The sequence below is a fragment of the Acomys minous genome (assembly GCF_964271855.1).
Source record: "Acomys minous genome assembly, chromosome: 7".
Taxonomy (NCBI): Eukaryota; Metazoa; Chordata; class Mammalia; order Rodentia; family Muridae; genus Acomys; species Acomys minous.
The window spans coordinates 37,411,285-37,433,594 of NC_140488.1; the positions used below are offsets into that span (position 1 = coordinate 37,411,285).

The 22,310-nt window shown below is 39.5% G+C and overlaps 1 protein-coding gene across 1 annotated transcript in view; it reads left to right on the forward strand.

The window, feature by feature from the left end:
- Positions 1–2,518: 2,518 nt before the first annotated feature.
- The window catches only part of WDR44 (WD repeat domain 44), a 129,846-nt gene continuing 110,054 nt past the window's right edge, over positions 2,519–22,310 (forward strand). Inside the window, exon 1 of the mRNA XM_084790546.1 lies at positions 2,519–2,630. The gene's annotated coding sequence lies outside the window, so the exon portion shown is untranslated. The remainder of the gene's footprint in view (positions 2,631–22,310) is intronic.

The window sequence follows — 22,310 nt, forward strand, 5'->3', positions numbered from 1 at the left end:
GTTCTCTACAAATGACTTAGAGATAATCTTCTTTTTGAGTAACATTAAGGCCCTGAGTTAAGGAGTAGGTTCAATTATCTACCTTTTGTTCTATCCTCCCTCTATATTTCTATATCCCCCTTTCTTTTTTTTTCAACTCCTACCTCCTTGCCTATGGATGAAAGATAAAGGAAAAGACCAATAACAACTTATAACCACCTCCAGATGAAAATAAGAATTTGTAGACCAAGAGAGCAAGCAGAAACCTACCCAACACCACTTAGAGGGAATGGGATGTTGTTCTCTTAAGGTTTCTTCAGGCAGGATTGGGGCATATAGTACCTTAGAAGGGGCCCTAAAAATTGGGAAAATGGTTAAGCAAGTCAATGATTGCATTTGTGGTCCAGTTTCTAAATGTTAAGAGATTCTAGGCTTAATAGGAGTCCTGTGTGGGACAGATTGAAATGCTGGACCAATTGGGATCAGAAGTTTTCTATAACAGAGTCTGGGAAGCTGTTCAGTTCTGACGGATAACAGCAACAGGGGCATCTGGGGCTAGAGCAAGGAGGATGCAGGATGTCAGTGCACAGCATGCTGAGAAGAATGAATCCTGTCAGGTCTGATCCAGCGTCAGTGTCTGGTTCTTTTGTTCTGAAAACATAATTTCTCACAAGCATTATACAGCTCTAATATTATAATTGTATGAGGTGTGCAGGGTGTACGGAGCAAATTAAGACCGATTCTCTGCTCATTGTATGAGCAGAAGTAAGACATCTGCAAATCTTCCTTCATGCCATATTAAGAATGGCCTCTAGTAATAAGTCACAGATAATCTGTGGCTGATGTGAAGCCTCTCTGTGCATTTACATTCATAGCTCTGCCAGTCTCAGAGCTATTCCCATGCAGTGGAATTAGTAATATAAGTTACCTGCTTGTTTTGTAGTTTGAATTATTTACATCCCAATTGCCACCCCTCACTCAACACCTCCCGATCCCACCCCTTCCCTCATCATCCCCCAATCCCCTCCCCTCCCTCATCTTCTTTCCTTCCCTCCCCTAGTCTTTAGAAATGGCAGCCCTCCTCCCCTAATGTCTGCCCTCAGCTTATCTAATGTCCCTTGTACTACATATAGCCTCTTCCTCTGTGGCCTGGCCAAGCCACCCTATACTCTCAGCACTCTGCTCAAAATCCAGCTTAGAGTCTCAGTAACTGACCCTATCCCCTGCTGGGTGGAGTTTCTCAGAGGACATCTAAGTTGGGCTAAAATCCACAGATAAGCAAGTATATACCACATGTGTCTTTTGGGGTCTGGGTTATCTCACTTAGGATGATCATTTCTAGTTCCATCCATTTGCCTGCAAATTTCAAGACTTCTTTGTTTTTAATAGCTGAGTAGTAGTCCATTGTGTAAATGTACCACAGTTGAGGGACATCTAGGTTGTTTCCAGATTCTAGCTATTAGGAATAAAGCTGCTATGAACATAGTTGAGCATATGTCCTTGTTGTATGGTGGAGTGTCTTTCAGGTACATTCCCAGGAGTGGTATGGCTGGTCCTGGGGTAGAGTTACTCCCAATTTCCTGAGAAAACACCAGAGTGATTTCCAAAGTGGTTGTAAAAGTTTTCACTCCCACCAGCAACAGAGGAGTGTTCCCCTTTCTCCACATCCTTGCCAGCATGTGCTGTCACCTGAATTTTTGATCTTAGCCATTCTGATAGGTGTAAGATGGGATCTCAGAGCCATTTTGATTTGCATTTTCCTGATAACTGGGGATGTTGAGCATTTCTTTAAGTGTTGCTCAGCCATTCAATATTCCTCTGTTGAGAAATCTGTTTAGTTCTGTACCCCATTTTTTAATTGGATTATTTGGTTTTGGTGGTGTTTGATTTCTTGAGTTCTTTATATATTCTGGATATTAGCCCTTTGTCAGATGTAGGGTTGGTGAAGATCTTTTACCAGTCTGTAGGCTGTCATTTTGTTCTGTTGACAGTGTCCTTCGCCTTACAGAAGCTTTTCAGTTTCATAAGATCCCATTTATTAATGGTTTATCTTATGGCCTGAGCTGTTGGTGTTCTGTTCAATAAGTTATCTCCTGTGCCATTGAGCTCAAGGCTCTTCCCCACTTTTTCTTCTAACAGATTTAGTGTGTCTGGTTTTATGTTAAAGTCTTTAATCCATTTGGACTTTAGTTTTGTGCAGGGTAATAGGTATGGTTCTATTTGTTGATAGATTTCTAAGCCCACAGTTGTTCAGGTAGCCTGCAGTCTTTTTCGAGATAGCAGGGCTCTGTCTATCTGCTGTGTTCCAGATAGTTCTCTGTGTGAGATTAGAGCCCCAAGCTGCTCACAAAACAGCAGCTAATGTGCGGTGTGGCCTGCACAGGTCTCTGCTCTATGACCTAGGTGGATCCGACCAATAGGCTGTAGGTGGGTGGGGTGAGATCAGGGCCAGAGCAGATAATGAGGATTGTGACCCAAGCAGGTCTCTGCTTGGCCTACTTGCCTTGTGTTTTAGCTGTGTCTGAGCGGTACGCTTCAGGTGGGTGGGCAGAGAGAGACCAAGGCCTGAAGTTGCTTTCAAGATGGTGGCTAATGTGACCATGGCCGGCGCCCGATTCAGCTCTGTGGGCCACAAGATATGTTCCCAGCTGGTAAGCAGTTGGGGTCAGGCAGGGGTGGGGGTGGGGGGTGGGGAGGCTGTGAAGGATCAGATCTCCAAGCTGCTCAGGAGTTCCACTGGCCCTCTTGGAATGGCGGGGGTATACTTATCTGCTCCATGAACTAGCCAGACTAGGCCAGCAAGCAGCTGGGGGAGCTGAGACAGATTAAGAGCTCAAAGGAGCTTGAGTGCCTCACACTCTTTCTCAGGAGGCAGCTAATGTGTATTGTGTCTGGTGCTGGGACTCAGCTCTGCTCTGCTTGTTCACTCCCTGTCTCGGATCTGGCAAGCAGCAGACTATATCCCACAGTCCTTCTGTCCCAGATCTTGGAAGCAGTAGATGGGCGGTTAGAGCCCAAAGCTGCAGGGAAATGCCAAAGTCCTTCCCAAGATGGCAGCTAATGTGGACTGTCTCCTGGGACTTTTCTGTGGGTTAACTGGGTGCCCACCTATGCATCACACAATGTGGGTCCCTCTCACCTGGAAATCAGCAGCACTGGTGTTTTGTAGCTCTCAGTTTGGTCTTTAGGTAGCTGTGCAGTCCTGGTTTTCCTGCTAATCAGACACAGTGGGCCAATGGTGCCGCCATCTTGGATCTGACTCCTGAATGTACTTAAGGGTATAAAAATTTCAGATTAACAAAAGGAAAATACACCATGAATGCAACATTTATATAAATCCTGATTGCTTTGTGATTCTTCTTGCTGTAGGTAGTTTATTGTACATATGTGTAATAATATAAATGTATATGTAAAAAAATTTTAAAGATAAACCCTTTACTTCTCAAAAAAGAAAATATATTAGAAAGTACGTCAAAGAAATTAATGTCACATACAACTTAATGTCTTAATGCATATTATCAAATAACCCTATAAAATATAGTACCAATATAACCATTGTCAGTAACAATGATTGTCCTTGTTTATAGGATTTCCACAGCATGCACAAATCTTTCAGAGTGCTCATAAAATTGAAATATAATTTTTTTTATTTCATGAAGTTTCTATTCATGATCTTTGCCCATTATTCCACTACTATTTTGTGTTCTTATTGATTGGTGAGAGCTGTATATATAGTAAGCATATTAACACAAATTTGCCATTTTCTTATTTACTAGTGTTTGCTTTACTAATTTTAAATTTTTATGAAGTCCAATCTATAATTTTCCTATTCTGTTTTTGTTAAAAGAGCAATCCATATGCTTCTCCTATGAATGTATATCTACCTGTTATTTCAATAAAGAAGTCACCCTAATATTCTGATATCCTTTGAAAAGAAGAAAATCAGTGCTCATAACTTTCTCAAACATTGTGGCCTCAGTGTAGTAATAATATATGATTACTATACATTTCTATCTCTGACATTATACCGACTTTAAGGAATCTAGATCTATGAAATTCAATTTCCTTGGCCTATAATCTTATTTAAATACTGCTAAGCAGAAAAAGTCCTTCCAGATGTGTCTTAGAGATCTAGAGTACCCTCTATTCTGTATCATATGCTCTGACTATATCTCAAAGGCCAATGGATGGGATTTCTTACAGTTTTCTGGCCAAAGTATTATTGAATAGCTTCCTATGCCTTGATTGTTAGAGTATCATTCCCAAATAAACCCAGAGATGTTGTTTTGTGCATCTTTTTTAATTGAAAAATGAAATACTTCATATTACATCTCATTTGCTATCCCATCCCATGCATCCTCCCATTCCTCCCTCCCTCCCGCTGGTGGCACAGGCCGGTAGGATTTACTGAAGGAGGCAGAGACAGAGATGTTAATTTTAGAAAGCCTAGTAATACAAATGGCATGATCACTTTGGGAGAAATATCTTCAAGTTACTGAATAAAGAATCAATTACTTTACAGTGGAAATCCCCCTCTACTGTTAAGCAAGTTAACCAATTACTGGAGAGCCCCTAGTTTTCCACTCTAATAGCCTTTATAAAGAAGGAAGGCTTGCCTTTTTATCTCAGAGACTAACATGCCACAAAGACTATGGAAAACCAAGAACCTTCAAAGCACAAGAGGTACAGGTATGGTGGCCCTTGCAAGCCATCAGCACCACAAGTTCAACTTCAATAAATATCCTCCAGGTTACTTTTAGAAAGTCAACAGGAGTCATGACCACTCAAAAAAGAAAAAAGAAAAAAAGGAAAAAAGAAACATAGTTTCTGTCAAACCGTCAGCCTTAATAAATCATAAAAGTTACTTAGTGAACAGGTAGCCAAAAAGCAAAACTATTTTACACTGATATTGTGTGACTGGGCTACTCTGAAGTTCTGGGGAATAGAAAATTTCCAAAGTAGTCTGTCATGATAAAAGTCAGATTCAGTGTTGAAGTACAGGGAAGAAGACTCTTGTGTTTTCAGATGGGAATTATGTCCTAGTGGCTTGAAACAACATAGAAGGTTCACTAAATTATCATAAATGCTTAAAGCAAAAGGAGGAAGAAAAATAAAGCTTGTACCCTTTCCCGAGCTGCAGCCACACCATGCCAATAAATGAAATCTCCATTTACATCTGCTTTTCTTCCGGCCTACCTCACCCTAATGTGTTTCTAAGTTATTGAAACCAAACTCCAATCCCACAGAAGGAACCACTTCCAATTATATTTCTTCTAAAATGTATTGCCTTACTCTTGAGTTTGTTTTTGACTAAAGTACATAGAGCTGGAAGGAACTAGGTAAGGACGTGTTACTTTAAAGTCCTTCTAAATTTCTTTGATACATCAGACATCACTGGCTAAAGATACTAGGCAAATCAGAGAACTACTGGAAGAATACTCTTCTTATTTGCTAAAAATAGTTCTCTGATTTGCACAGCCATAGGGGAGGGGAGTAAGGGGAAAATGGGAGGGAAGAATGGGAGGATACAAGGGATAGGATAACCATTGAGATGTAACAAGAATAAATTAATTAAAAAAATTTTTAACTTTTCTTTTAAAAATAGGTCATCAATGGGAGGATACAAGGGATGGGATAACAATTGAGATGTAATATGAATAAATTAATAAAATATATTAAAAAATAAAAAAGAAGAGTATCCTTTGTAGAGTTTTTAGGTTCTACATATAACCTAAGTTAAATCAACAAGCAGATGCCCTATCATATACCACAAAATGCTAGGGAATCTCAGATACTATCTCGCCCCAAGAGACCTCAACAACTGAAATACTGTATCCATCTAGCATCAGATAGGATTAGAGTAACCCAGTTGTGAAATCAGAAAAGTACTAAGTAAAATATGCATAACAAGGTCAAGTTGCAACAGGCAACTCCCAGAGCCATCTGGAAAGATAATCTTGCAAATGCCCATTCACATACTCACACTTGTAAAATATACAATTAGACCAAAATAGCATAAATTCAACAAATACTTTATAGTGTTTATGTGCCACATACCATTAAAAGGATATAGAAGCAATGATAAATCAATGAGGTCCTGTTACAATTTTACAAATCGTTGAGGTGGACATATTAAGTACATAATTACAGTTAACTGGCTCACACTACTATGATTCAAGAAACAGGATAGTCTTATGAGGACCAATGGCTCATGATACAGCAGAAATGGGTCATGAAGTCCTGCCTCTGGTTACCAAATGCTTGGATTACGGGTATATGCCACCAGGTCTGATTTTACCTTAGCGATTTCTAAGGTTTACTCCTCCCATTTAGCTGAAATAGTCCTTCAACTAATGACTTACAGTGTATGGGTGATTTCAAGATTTAACATAAGTCAGTTTCCTGAAACCATCGGCCAGCACCAACATGCTGCTGTGTGACACGGGCGTACTCACAACTCTGCCCACTTACTTCCTTAGAAGGGATTCTTATTTTTTTTTTTTTATGTACAGAAATTCTTTTTTTTAAATACATTTTTATTAATTTATACATATTACATCTCAGTTGTTAGCCCATCCCATGTATCCTCCCATTCCTCCCTTCCTCCCACTTCCCCCCTACTCCCCTCCCCTCCCCTAAGTCTGTGTCTGAGGGGGACCTCCTCCCCCTGAATATGCTCATACCGTATCAAGTCTCTCCTTGGTGACCTATTATCTTTCCTCTGAGTGCCACCAGGCATCTCCGTCCAAGGGACATGTTCAAATATGGGGCACCAGAGTTTGTGTGAAAGTTAGATCTCCTTCTCCACTCAACAGTGGAGAATGTCCATCGGCTAGTCCGGGTAGGGGTTCAAGGTTTTTACTGCCTATTTTTTCCTTGGCTGTTGCCACAGTTTGCGGAGGGCCCCAGGGCCCAGACTCGCCTGTAGTTTTCCAGGACCCACTGGATCCTTCCATTTCCTCTTTCTCCCAGGCTTCTCACACCTAAAGTTTTAATAGGATGTCCTCCCCTCTTACCCACTATTCTGGTAGGTACAGTTTTTCATGGGGACGTACACCTTGGACTAGTGTCTCGATATAAGTGAGTATATACCATTTAGCTCTTTTTGCTTCTGTGTGAACTCACTCATTATGACAATTTCTAGTTCAATCCATTTGTCCACAAATTTTGGAAATTCCTTGTTTTTAATAGCTGAGTAGTATTCCATAGTGTAAATGTACCACAGTTTCTTTATCCATTCTTCTATTGAGGGACACGTAGGTTGTTTCCAAGTTCTGGCTATTATGAATAAGGCAGCTATGAACATGGTTGAGCATATGTCCCTGTTGTGTAGTAGTACATCCTCTGGGTATATTCCAAGGAGTGGAATAGCTGGGTCTTGAGGAAGCCCTATTCCCATTTTTCTGAGAAAGCACCAGATAGCTTTCCAAAGTGGTTGTACTAGTTTGCATTCCCACCAGCAATGCAGGAGTGTTCCTCTTTCTCCACACCCTCGCCAGCATGAGGTGTCAGTTGAGTTATTGATCTTAGCCATTCTGATGGGTGTAAGATGGAATCTCAGTGTCGTTTTGTATTGCATTTCTCTGATGACTAAGGAGGTCGAGCATTTCTTTAAGTGTTTCTCAGCCATTTGATATTCCTCTGTTGAGAATTCTCTGTTTAGCTCTGCGCCCCATTTCTCTATTGGGTTATTTGGTTTGGTGGTGTTTAATTTCTTAAGTTCTTTATATATTTTGGATATTAGACCTTTGTCAGATGAAGAGTCGGTGAAGATCTTTTCCCAGTCTGTAGGCTGTCGCTTTGTTCTCTTGACAGTGTCACCTGCCTTACAGAAGCTTCTCAGCCTCATGAGGTAGAAGGGATTCTTATAAAAGTTCATAGAAGGTGAAGGCAGGCTGTGCTTAAAGATTCTTTCTCTTGGAGCCTTTGTTAAAATAGTGCCAATTTTGCCCTTTCTTGATAGAGTAAGATGCGGGGCTAGAGATGTGGCTCAGCAGTTAAGAGTGCCTAATGCTCTTGCAAAGGACCTACCTCAGATGCTAGTACCCACAATGGTGGCTCACAAATGCCTGTAATTCCAGCTCCAGGAGATCTGACATCCTCTTCTGCACTCTGAAGACACCTGCATTACCCCCTCCTAGCATGCACCCTCGCACACATTATTTTTAAAAATAACAAGAATAATATTAAAATGTAAAAAGATGAGTGCTTGCTAGTTAATGTGCTTAATGTGCTAAGGAAAATATTAAAATATGGTGGTTTTGGTTTTGCGTTTTTGAGAAAGTGTATTTTGTAACTATGGCTGTCCTAGCCAGGCTGGCCTCCAACTCACAGCCATCTGCCTGCCTCTGATGCCCAGATGCTGGGATTTAAAGGCGTGTCTCACCACACCTGGTAAGAAACAATGTTTTAAATAAAGAGCAGGTTCTCTGGATGTGAAAGCATGGGCAGTGAGGAGGAAATGCCAAGGCCTTTGGAAGTACTGAAAATGCTCCAAGCTGGTACAGTGGCTCACACATACAATCTCAGCACTCAGTCAGGAAGCTGAGGCAGGGGTAACATTGCAGGTTTGAGGTCATCTGGAGAGCCTATCTCTTGCCGCAAAACACAAGGGGGAGAGAGAGAGAGAGAGAGAGAGAGAGAGAGAGAGAGAGAGAGAGAGAGAGAGAGAGAGAGAGAGAGAGAGAGAAACACAGAGACAGACAGAGAGACAGAGACAGACAGACATACTGAGAGAGACACACAAAGAAAGATACCCATATTTCTTAAGCCGTATGATGAGTACTCTTGCCTATGCTCTTTTTATGTCATTTGGTTAATAGTTTCACAAATAAAGCAGAAAGACAGAAAATAGTTAAATGCAAACCTATGTATTAAATGAAATACAATAAAATATTTTATATAATCTTCTATTCAAAGGGCTTCCACAGCAAGACTACGAACTGCAAGTCCCTACCCTAAATGGACAGATGAGATAAAATCAACATTTAAAATACCTGACAGTACATACCTACAATCCTAGCAATTACAAGGCAGAGGAGGAACTTAACTTCTAGTATATCTTGAGATACACAATGAGAACCTGTCTCAAAATAGTATTTTTAAATATTTGTATAAACAAAATTAAAAGAGTACAGGACAACAAAGATTTGTATTACACAAGAAAAGGATTAATAATTGAAATACCTGAAGAACTCCTCTTCCTGTAAATCAATGAGGAAAAGATAACCCATCAGAAAAAGTCAGTTAAGAATATCAAGTTCTGGAGGGTAACCAAGAGCACAGTAATGCCTTTTAACGTTAAGAGGACCTGTGGGAACCTACTGACCAAAAACTAGAGAAAAAGCTCATACCTGGGCACTGGACTCTTTATTTGATACTTACAGTGTTTGGAAGAGGCACTGTGCCACATTTATATGGTAACACCATTTAACCTCTTATATTTGTATATGTTTTAGAAAGCTTCTATATTAGTAGGTTTCCACATGGCTTCTTCAAAGGTGCCTCCTCATCCTCCTCGTGTACTCTGCTTTCACACCCAGGATCTTAGTTAATCCTTCCTGTACCTTTTCCCTTTCATACCATCTATATTCTATACCCTGTCCCTTGAAATCCCCTTCCATGGCCTCTCACTAGTTTCCTGACTTCCATGGGTACTCCAAAATAAATACACATATCTAAAGATTCAAATCTATCATACACATATGAGAGAGAACATAGGACATTTGTCTTTGGGTCCAGGTTACCTCCCTTGGAATAATTATTTCCAACTTCATTCAACTATGAATTTCATAATTTTGTTTTCCTTTAGAGATGAGTAGAATTCCATTGTCTATATATAGCACATTTTCATTATCTATTCAACAGTCCCCACACATCTAGAATGTTTCCATTTCCATTCTGTTGTGAAGAGAGTAGCAATAGGCAATGAACAAAGAGAAAGTACCTCTGTAGTAAAATGTAGAGTCCTTTGAGAATATGCCCAAGAGTGGTGTGGTGCTTTTAAAACTAATGTCCCCAAAACACTCATATATTTGGATGTTTAGTCATCAGGGAGTGGCACTATTTGAAAAGGATTAGACAGTATGCCCTTGTTAGAGTATGTGTTGCCTTGTTGAAGGAACTGTGTCACTTTGGGCTGTGGGCTTTGACATTTCAAAAGACCATGCCAGCCCCTCCCCAGCCCCTCCCCAGCCCCTCCCCAGCCCCTCCCCAGCCCCTCCCCAGCCCCTCTGTTTGAAGATCAGAATGTAGCTTGTTCTCAGCCATTTCTCCAGCACAATATCTGTGTGTCCCATGCTCCCTGACATGATTATAATGAACTAAGTTTCTAAAACTGTAAAAAGGCCTCCAATTAAGTGATTTCTTTTATAAGAGTTGTCTTGCTGGTGGCGTCTCTTCGCAGCAATAGAACAGTACTAAAACAAGTGGTATAGCCAGATCATATGCTAGAACTATTTCTAGATTTTTGAAGATCCTCTGCACAAACTTACATAATTCCTAACTGCTGTCTGATTGGATATAAGACATATTCCAGAAAATGGAACTCATACCTGGTACCGTTAATTGGCTCCAAACCAACCAACCAACAACAACAAATCCTTAAAACCCATACTGAATAGGTAGGTCATAGGCCTCAAGGGAGAACCCAATACTATTATTCTATGAAATAGATATAGTAATCAACTTATTCCAAAAAAATTATCATCCTATGCATAGATTAGTCCATCTCTCAACATCATCAGAGAAGCTTCATTTTTCAGTAGATGGTGCTTAATGCAAAGGCCCACAACTGGTCAACTATGGATAGCTCAATTCTAAATGCAGTATCTATATTACACACCTTCCTCCCAGAGCTTAGGTATAATCTACATTGAAATAGTATTTGGTGGACATGAGAAGGCTGTTATATACATGAACTCACAACAGCTATGAGTGCATGCATAAAACGTGCACAAGATCAAACTAGCCAAAATCCCAACCTGGAAGAGGAAAGGCTCATGAAACCTCACCCCTACTTGAGGAACCCTTGGTAGCTGATGGCTGCTAGAGGAGGAAGTATCAATTTTCTTCAGGGACATAGTACCTGAATAATTACCTGTGCTCTAGTAAGTAGATGATCGTTCACCAACGTATGCACAGGCAGCACTAAGTGGACTCAGTGGGTTTCAAATCATAGCACATGAAATTGGCAGGAAAGAGTGGTGGAAGAATAAGGGAGGAGCTAGAGGGGAAGGAATAGAGGTAGATTTGACCAAAACACATTATATTCATTGTGAAATTCTCAAACAATAAAAACTATGTTTAAAAACTCCAAAAATAACATATGTGTATATATTGTATATATGTGAATATATATACACATTATGTGTGTGTGTGTGTGTGTTGTATTTTCAAAAACAGAATATCAGTATTCAGGGCTGAGTGTGTGTGTGTGTGTGTGTGTGTGTGTGTGTGTGTGTGTGTGTGTACAAATCTACAATCCTAACTACTAGGATGGTTGAGGCAGGATTGTAAGTTTGAGGTAAGCCTGGACAATATGCAAGACTCAGTCTGGTGGTGAGGAGTAAAAGTCAAAGAAAATTGTAATCAGAAAGTATACAAAAATATTCAGTCTCATTAAGCATTAATCAGTAATCCAAATTAAGTAATAACAAGAAATTATTTTTGACCCATCTTGCTGCAAAGAGTAGAAAGTTACTAATGAAATTCTGTGGGTGAGAATGTAAAGAAATGGGTTTCTCTTACTTTTAGTAAGAGCATAATTAGGATCACTCTTATTTTTTTACTTTTATTTAATTATTTATTAAGATTACATTTTAATTGTTTTCCCTCACTTGTATCCTTCCATTCCTCCTTCCCACTTTCACTCTATTCCCCTCTCCTAGGTCTGTGACAGAGGGGTCCTCCTCCCCTACCATATGGTCACAGGCTATCAAGTCTCATCTTGGTAGCCTGCTTATTCTTTCTCTGAGTGCCACCAGGCCTCCACACCAAGGGGAAGTGGTCAAATATGGGCCACCAGAGTTCATGTCAGAATTAGTCCCTGCTCTTCACATAACTGTGGAGAATGTCTTGTCTGTTAGGTAGATCTGAGCAGGGTAGGAACACTCTTCTTAAAGAACAAGGTGGGTTTATATCTAACAGAGTCTTAAATGGATTTTTTAAAAATCATGAAATACCTTTGCTAGAACACTAGTTTTCAGACACACTGGCACAGATGCACCAAGTAAAACTAAGTGGATGTCAAAACAGGACCAATTGTATGTTATATATATACAATTGAATTTGTACATTTGCTTAAAAAAGATAGATGAGCATGGGAAGATGCTTTTGGCCATTTCTTACATTTTAATAAAATATGTTTTAATAAAATAAGTTTAATAAAATACTTATATTTTTACATTTGAAATATATATTATTATATGTATAAAATAATTTCAAGGACACTCACTTAACTGTCCATGATGATTATCTCTTTAGGAGATTACTTAAAAACAAATAGCTATAGCATTCAACTTCTAAGTTATATGAACCTTTATCATTATGCACCTGCATATTTCTTAGCAGGTGGATCTCTATGAGTTTGAGGCCAGCCTTGTCTACAGAGTGAGTTCCAGAACAGCCAGGACTACACAGAGAAAACTTGTCTCAAAAGAGCAGCCCCCCAAAAGAGTTCAAGGTCAAGTTCATCCTTAGCTACATATCCAGTTTGAAGTCATGTTGACTTCATATGTAATGGAAGACAGCCACACACACACAAAACCTAGATAGATGATAAACAGATGGATAATACATACATATTTATGTATATAAATAGATATGCTAAAATATATAGGCTTTCAACATCTAAATATACCTCAAATATACCAACTTCTTTTCAAGTTCATAGATATCTTGGTCCAAGTCACTACAGTTATCTCATTTGTGTTGTTACAAACATCTTACTAATTGGTCTTCATCTTCCATTCCTGCAACAATCCTGTCCATAATGCAGTTTTAAACTTAACTTTTAGTTTAGCATACAAAGTTTGGTTTCATCACAGCATCTTCACACAGTGTGCCACCTTGTTCTCATCTCTTATTTTCCCTATTGCTCTCTCCTGTATGCTCCCTTCTGTCTGGTTATTTCTTTCCCTTCCCCCAGTTAGTCCCATCTTCTCCTTTCTTATCATATGTATTCAATTATGTTCTCAATTTCCTACATCCCTTGAGAGCTCTCCCCTGATTCTTTTCTAGTTTTGCCACACACATACACACAACTACAATCATATATAAAACCATGCACACATAAATAATTGTAAGTCTATATTCTGACTATAAGGAAAAATTTATATTTGTATGTTAGAGTTTGGCTTGTTTCACCTAGCAAAATGATATCTGCAGCTGCATCCATTTTCCTGTAAATATATTTTAGTTTTTCTTAATGAGTGTACAAAATCCCATTGTATATATGTATATACATACATATATATCATAATCTCTTTATTCATTCATCTCTTGATATACATCTAGGCTGTTTTCATTTCCTGCTTATTGTAAATAGTTCAACAATAAACATGAATATTCAAGTATTCAATTTTCTACAATATGAATGGTCATTAAAATAGAAATAGGATCTTATCACTTCTCTACTCAAAACCAGTTAATGATTCTTCATCATAATTAAGTTCAGGCTCCTTGTCATGGTTTTATAGGTTGTATCTGACCTATCCTGTAGCTACCTCTAGAACTTTGCCTTGTGTAATACTTTCTCCAATCTGCCCGTTCTAGTCATACTGGTTTCTTTTCTGTTTCTCAGGCAATGCCAGTTTTGCTTCTTTCTTGAAGCTTATTGCAGTTTCTGATCCTTTCAGAGTAATGATATTCTCCCGTTCTTCATATAGTTCACTCTTTCTTGTCAGTCATTGCTTACCTTAAATGCTACCTCAGTAGATAGAAAACATCTCAGTAGATAGAAAAAAAAAAAGCCTGAACAACGCCCACTCATTCTCCATTGTATCACTCTATTTAAAACTCTGCAAACACTAAGCAATGCCTTGTACTGTTTTTTGCTCATCTCCTGCCAGGAGACTCCTCAATCTTCGTCTACCCTGTTTGCAGCTCTATGCTCAGCAAGTATGCTAATGCCTTGTGCATAGCACTGACTCTCAGTAAAATGTTGATGAATGAAGGGATCTCTAATACCATCACAGCCGTGCTGTTGCCAGTGCCAAACAGAGTTGGCTGCTTGTGCTTTTGCAATCTGAATGAGTTTACCAGGACAGTTCAGCTTTGACTCTCATCTTGTGGCTTTTTGTATCTAGATCTCAGATATGGCAACTTAGCTGTGGCCTCATGTTTGGGTCTCAGAAACCGAGCTCAGTTTTGTTGCTAGAAATATGCTTCCTCAAGCATGCTTTTCCCTGTCACACTGCTCAGTATTCTGAGTCATATCTATAAATCTCTAGGCTCTCATCTTCTAGAGAAATAATTCTCAGCTTGACTATACAGAGAATTACCTGTGGATATTTAATGAATACTAATATCTGTCCAGGTCCCAACCTGCAGATGTTCTAATTAATCAGATGCAAATACATTCTGAGCATTGAGATCCTCTAAAACTTCAAAGTTGACAACCACTGCTTTAGAAGAAACTTTTTTTCCACGTGGTAACCCATGGTTCCTTATAAGCAAAGTCCTGGTATGTTAATTTCAAGTCCTCCCACTTTTCTCTGATTTATCATCAGTAATAAATTTAGATTTAAGCTGGGATCCTTGGTACATGGATTCACTTCCACATTCCAATACTAAAATGTTAATGTAATTGTATTTTGATAAAACTAGGGATCCTAAATACGTACCTCTTGAGCATTTTACCTGAGTTAAGGCACGTTTAAGAAATGCTGTGGGTCTGAAGAGTTGGCTCAGCAATTGGGAGCACAAGCTGTTCTCCCAGAGGACCCAGGTTCAGTTTACAGCACCCATATGGCAACTCACAACTGTCTGTAACTCCAGTTCCAGGAGATCTGAGGCCCTCTGTGAACACCAAGTACACATGTGATATACAGATACACATGCCAGCAGAAAAGGCATACACATGAAGTAGTAACAATTATTTTCTTTTTTAAAATGCCATGTACGTTTGTTGTCACTAGGTTTTCAGGTAAGGTAAGCAAAAGAAGAGGGAATGAATTTGTCAGACCTATGTGTCGTGTACCTGCACGATTCACATTACATTGATGAATATAAATCTACGTTTTCCATCTTATGTCTTGCCCACTTTTCAAATGTCTAGCCCTGTGTGTTTTCTATTCAAGAGACTCCTGATTCTTCCATTACCTGACATTGAAGCAAACAGTAAAATCAAACACATGCCTCCCTAAACCCGACTCGCCCTTTTTAGTGTTGCTTCCATTCATGACATTTTTCACTCTATCAGTTACTCAAAAGCATACAGCCCTATGCCTCTTTATCTCTATGTGTGTACTCCCTCTATACTTCCAACTGTGTTTACCTTCCCAGTACTTCCTTTTAGACCCAATCAGCCAGGCATGGTGATACACTCTTGTAATCTGAGCACATGGACAATGGAGGCAAAAGATTAGTTCAAAGTCATCCTTGGCTATAAATGACCTTTAAGGCAGTCTGAGCTCCAGAAAACCTTGTCTGTAGTAGTTCCTCACTTAAAATCCTTGCGAAGCACCATAACGAACACCCAAAGCACAAATATCGTCTTTTTGTACAAATATTTTCTTAGGCTCATTTAAGATCTGGTTCCTCGGAAGGAGAAATAAACGTTGCAGGCCAGCTTGTCCATTGGCAACCTTGAGGCCAGCCTAGACTACAGAGTGTCTCGAAAAGAAACCGGAAAGATGGGGGAGAGAGATTTAGTTCCTCCTTCTCTTGCGTACTAAGATCTAACACTTTCAAATTTTCACTTCCCCATCTGTGTCCTCGCAAGTGCTATTTCCTCTGCCTATAATACCTTCCTTCTTCTTAATCTAGTAAGCTACTCAGCAGTCTAAGATTCAGCTAGCTAGATTCCTTCTCTTTCTAGGCAGAAGAAGCTTTTTTCACCCCACCCAAAAGAATGGCAGGCTGGGTGTGCTAGCACACACGCCTTTAATCCCAATACTTGGGAGGCAGAGGCAGGCGAATCCCTGAGAGGCCAGCCTGTTCTACATAGTTCCAGGACAGCCAGAGCTACATAATAGACCCTGTCTCAGAAAACAAAACAACAACAAAAACAAAAGAATTTTCTCGGGTGCCTTACAGGCATAAGAAATTTTTTAGCATATACTTTTTAAATTAATTTTAATGTATATTAATATGTAATGTATATTTAATGTATATTAATATATACACATGAATAGGCTTAAGGACTTGTAAAAGCTCTCCAGGCAGCTTTGACAGCCAAAGCTAAGTATCATTGTTATCATATACCATAAAGCTACAGTGTATTTCAACCAGGTCTCATCATCATTTGCTCTCTCTCCTCATACTCAATTCTGTAATCCTAGTACCTGCCAAAAATTAATGGATCCAAAAAATAAATTTCTATTATTACTTTTGTCATACTATAAGAACATATAGTTTTATTTTTATCAAAACGTGATATATTACCTTATGACACTATAAGATTTGTCTTACTAATTTAGACTAAATATTTTTACCAATGGTGTAAAAATCATGTGTCCTTACTGACATCAAGCTCAACCTGCTCAGAGATATGCCACAAAACAAAATTTTTCTTTAATGATTTATTGTAGGACCACCATAGGTGAATTAATAAATCTTTCCAGAAGATATTTATAACTCTGGTTAGTCATATTTCCCAAGGACATATTTACTAGTGGCATGCAGCAACAACATTCCAGGGCCTGCCTGCAGACACCAAGTGCAATGAACCCCCTAAAGTTTTCTTTTTTAGATATAACTCGATACTGGGACCATGGTCATTTTATCCCCCAAGCAGCCTCTCAAGATGGTTCCATTACACCATCACATTCTTACCAACAGCTGCCTAGCTAAAAGGTCTTGAAGATGGCTCAGCAAGCCAAGCTCAGAAATCTTGAGGATATTTATGGAATTACTAAAGAGTTCAGAGACCCTGGAAATAGAGGACACCTGTTACTGTCATTCCACAACAAAGAAGATACCAGAAAACTTAAGCCTTCGCCTTAGGAGAGGCTGTTTAACCATCCTTTGGAAGTCCCTGGATATAGAGCCCTAAGAAAACACAAGCTGACCCTAGAACACATGTGTTCTTTAACCTGTATCCCATACTCTGGCAGGATATCCTGTGAAAGGACCTTCTCAACAACTTCACCTTGAAGAGCTAGCCACATATAGCAAATTTATGGTCTGAGATCATTACATGTTTGCAAAAGAACAGGAGCCTGAATATTTTATAGATCCATGAGCTGGCAGCAACTGTCTTGATTCAGTGTATAGTTAATTCAAAAAAAAATATAGGATTCCAAAGTAATTGGTTTTCCTACCAACATTACTCATAAAACCTAGCTTCAAGCTACAAACATGAGGAAGCTAATGGTTGCTGCAGCCTTAATCTAAGAAGGACCATTTGAGGATGTGTATTTAAATAGCAAAAATGCTTCCTTCTTTCAGCACTGAAATGGCATGTATTCAAGCCCTTGCTCTTTAGTGGAAGGCTTTATTGTGGTTACAAATGGAACGAAATGGACCTCTCTGGCTGCAGCTTGATTTCTATTCTCTAGCAACAATTTTCCTCAGCCAATTCCAAAACACATGCAGAAAACACTGAAAAGAAAGTCTGGGAAAATTAGGTATATTTACAATGATGGCAGCTAGTGATAGACTCTGAACAGGCGAATTTACAAAGAAGTTCCTACCAGCACTTACTGTGAATACAGGCAGGCAGTGGTGGTGGTGGTGGTGGCAATATTCCCTAGACCTGAAACTTAAATTCTTAGCTGTTTGTTTATTTGTTTGTTTGTTTGTTTGAGACAGGGTTTCTCTGTGTAGCCTTAGTTGCCCTAGATTCACTTTGTAAACCAGGCTGGTCTCGAACTCACAGAGATTCGCTTGCCTCTTCCTCTCAGAGTGCTGGGATTAAAGGCGTGTGCCACCACACCGAGCAAAAATACTTTAACTTTTCCAGTTAATTTCCTCCAAGTCCTACCTACCATTTCTCAGCTTAGGTTATAATACAAGCTTTAAGTTCCCCCTTTGTACTCAAAGCACGAGGTTCTTTATTATCTGCCTTCAACAAACATGGTTTTTGGCTTCGGGTTGAAACAGCACTGGCTTCCTGACTACCTTTCATCACTTATTTGTCTACTTTCCCTCTGACTGCTTGTAGGATGTCCTGTTTCCCCCACCCCCCATCTCTGCCCTGCTTCTGATATAAGCCCTGCACCCACACTGTTCCTGGTCCTTGCTCCCAGGATTATTATAACACCCAGAATAGGCTCCAGCTTCCCTCTACTGCCTCTTTTCAGGCTCCCTTCCTGGCCCCTGAACTTTGCACCCACCATCGTATGTTCAGCACCCCTACAAGCTTCTTCCAATCCTTGACACTGGCAATCCCAAATGTTTTGTGTCTTATATTTCTTCCAAAAGCAGTTTTGACTTTTGGTTTTGTTTTCTGTGCGTCTAGCTTTAGATATCATCCAGCTGTCATGTCACACTGCCATTTTCTCACCACCCTCCAATTTCATTTTTCTTCCTATTCAGGAGTTAGCAGTACAAATCTTCAGAGGAACTATCACAACCACTAATTGAGATCAAGGTGTGTGTGTGTGTGTGTGTGTGTGTGTGTGTGTGTGTGTGTGTAAAAGAGAGAGATTCTTATATTTTAATATTTTTCACTCAAACTTCCCCTCCTCAATTTCAGTCAACCAGGGGAATGACAACATTAGTGTCCAGATGTTCTGAGTGCCTGTGGCGAGAAGCTACATCTCATGGGGGAAATGGCAGATCCTTAAGTTGTAAAAATATGACGTGGATCCTGGCCTGACAACAGGAGGCTATAACCTAAACTAGAGAGGATGAAGAAGAGGGATGGCATGAGCCTAGTCGTTCAGGGTCAATCTGGGAAACATAGCAAACCTATTCTAGCTCTCTCTCTCTCTCTCTCTCTCTCTCTCTCTCTCTCTCTCTCTCTCTCTCTCTCTCTCTCTCCTCTCTCTCTCTCCTCTCTCTCTCTCTCTCTCTCTCTCTCTCTCTCTCTCTCTCTCTCTCTCTCTCTCTCCTCTCTCTCCTCTCTCTCTCCTCTCTCTCTCTCTCTCTCTCTCTCTCTCTCTCTCTCTCTCTGCATGTGTGTCTGTGTGTCTGTGTGTGTTTACCTCAAATAAACAATGTTTAAAGTATTACTTAATGACTTCTTGTATGACATTCTCTTTCAGGGGATTTTTAAATGCCGATGTCAGTACCTTCTCAAGCAAACAGACTTCAATAGATCTATGCTAGAATGAAATCTTAGAACCTCTTTCTTTTAATACCCTTTCCAAGTGAATGTATAGTTTCTATACTATTACAGTGAACAATGCCATTTTAAATAGCTTTGTTCAGTTTAGACATTAGGATCTTGATATTAGTAGTTAGGCCATGTACCCAGAACAGTACATACTAAGTTCTTTACCTTGGAGGCTTAAGAAGAAAGCAAAACTATCCATTGAAAACAACTGAATCTGAACTTTTTAAAAAATAAGAACTGCATATTACCATGCACAGTGGAGCATGCCTGAAAATCTAGTACTCAGCTCACTGAGGTAGGAGGATAAGTTCAAGGCCATCTTGGGCTTTACAGTGAGATATTGGCTTAGCCTGACTGAAAAGAAAAAAAGGACGATAGAAAAAGAAAGAGACAAGAACAGAATAAGAAAGGAGAGGAGGGGAGAAGGGAGAAAACAAAGCAAAAACTATTTACCGTTTTGGGCACATGTACACATTTATACATATGTGCACAATATAAATTCTGCCTTATATATTACTTTTGTTTCAATAAAGCAAAATATAATTGTCTATGGTATACTTTGATATTAATCTCCAGATGACCCTAAGGAAGTGGCCCTTATGCATTTTGTGGGCCTCATTGCCTGTCCTTCCCAATTTGCTCTCATTTTTCTTATAATATTTAATTCCTGCTCACTCTATAATGCTTATGAGGAACAGGAACTCCGAATACTTGCTCTAATTCATTATTAAGAATTAATTAATTTCAATGTTAATCTTTGCTTCTAATATACACTGCAAACCACTAGATCCCTGCAAACTAGTTGACAAGTATGGACAACTGTTTCAGTTAATGTGTAGCCTGAAGGTTCCAAACGTGCTGCTGGAAAAGAGAAAGGGGGATATGATCACTGATCATGATTCTTGATATGGTTAGACATGGAACCAACTAAGGAGACAACTAAGGGTCTGTGAAAGCATTCCCAGGAAGGATTAGTTGGAGAAAGATCCTCCCACGGAGTAGGCGATTCCCTCCTGCCAGTCCAGTTCTAAAAAGCTCAAAGAAAAAGGAAATACTAGTGTTTGCTCCTTGTCGGTCAGGGAATTTATCCTGCTGTTGGTTTTGCTGCTATTGCTGCCACCACCTCTGCCATCGGAGCCCGCTTCTTTAACCTTTAGATGTGGAATACAGACTAGCACCCAAGAATCCCAACCAAGAATGTTGAGTAGTCATCCAGGTTTATAGCCTAAGAAGCAGCCAGATTCTCAGCCAGTCTAGCAAGCAGATGGCCATTGTCAAATTATCCGTGCGTACTGTGTAAAGCAATGCGATAAACATCCCTTTAAAGGTGGGATGGCTATTTTTGGTTGTCAACTTGATTACATCTGGAATAAACCACAGTCCAGAAATGGAGAGTAGTCCTGTGAGAGATACTTTTTGCTTGGTCTGAAGTGGGTGAATTGAGAGGCAGGGGCAACCGGATCTCTGTGAGTTCCAGGCTACCCTGGTCTACAAAGTGAGTCCAGGACAGCCAAGGCTACAGAGAAACTCTGTCTTGGAAAACCAAGCCCCCCCCCAAAAAAAAAGAAGAAGAAGAACTGAGTGAATTCACTTCTAGTGCATTTTGAGGTTAAAACAACAACAACAACAACAACAACAACAAATGCTTTTGATTTGGATCTCACGTTGGGAAGACACATCTTTAATCTGGACCACACCTTCTGCTGGAAGCCTGTATGAGAACATGGAAGAAGAAAACTTTTGTACTTTTCCTGATTGCCCTCGCCTTGCTATCAAGTCCATTAGTGTCTACATCTTTGGAATTCCTAGCATATACTGAAGACTAATTGAGACATCAATCTTCATGAACAACTCCTGGATTCTTGGACTTTCCATTCATAGCCAACCATTGCTGAATTAGTTGAACCATAGCCTTTAAGTCATTCTTACATGCTGACCATGACTAATACATGACTAATACAAAAATATATTTCCTGACTAATAAATAATCCAAGTATGCTTTCCAAGTGACATCTAGGATACCTGAAACTTTGGATAGAGAATTTGGATTGATGTTCACAGGTCTAACATATTCTATAGCTGTGCTAACTGTAATATTTGTATTTTGTCGTTACTTTTAAAATCATCAATCTTAAGGAAAAAATTATGGGAAGCACATTTAAATATGCATTGCTTGGGAATAAAAACAAGTTTGGAGTCTAAGGTGAAAACAAATTCTTTTATTTCCCTCCTTACATATGTACATACATACATACATACATACATACATACATACATAGTAGAATGTCCTCTATAATAACATAAATCTCCTCTACTATTACCCCAATCCATACTCCTATGACAGTGTCAACTAAAGGTTCAGAGGCTTTTCCAGTGCTCTTGTGAATCATAGCTCACATCTCAAATTTCTCACCTATAGTACATGGAGACAGTAAATCTATTTCTATTACTAGCCTCATTGATTTCTATTCCACAACCCAAATGGTGGATGTTGAATAGCTGCTCACTAACAAATACCAGAAGAACCATATTTAAGATTCCAATCAAGTAAGCGAATAACCTTGTAGCTGTTATGCTTTCGCCTCTGTGATAAAATACCTGGCAAAACAAACTTAAGGCAAGAAGGGTTTATTTTGGCTTAAAGTTCAAGTTATAGTCTATGATGGTAGGGAGCCCCGGCAGCAGCTTGAAGCAGATGGCCACATTACATCTTCAGTCAGGAAAAGAGAATATGCATGCTTGAGTTCTGTTCACTTTCTCCTTTCTGTACAATCCATGATCCTAACCCAAGGCCCTACAGATACACAGTGGGTGGAACTTCCTACTTGCACTAACCCAATCATGATACCCCAGAAACTCATCCCCCAGGTGACTGTAGATCCCATCAAGT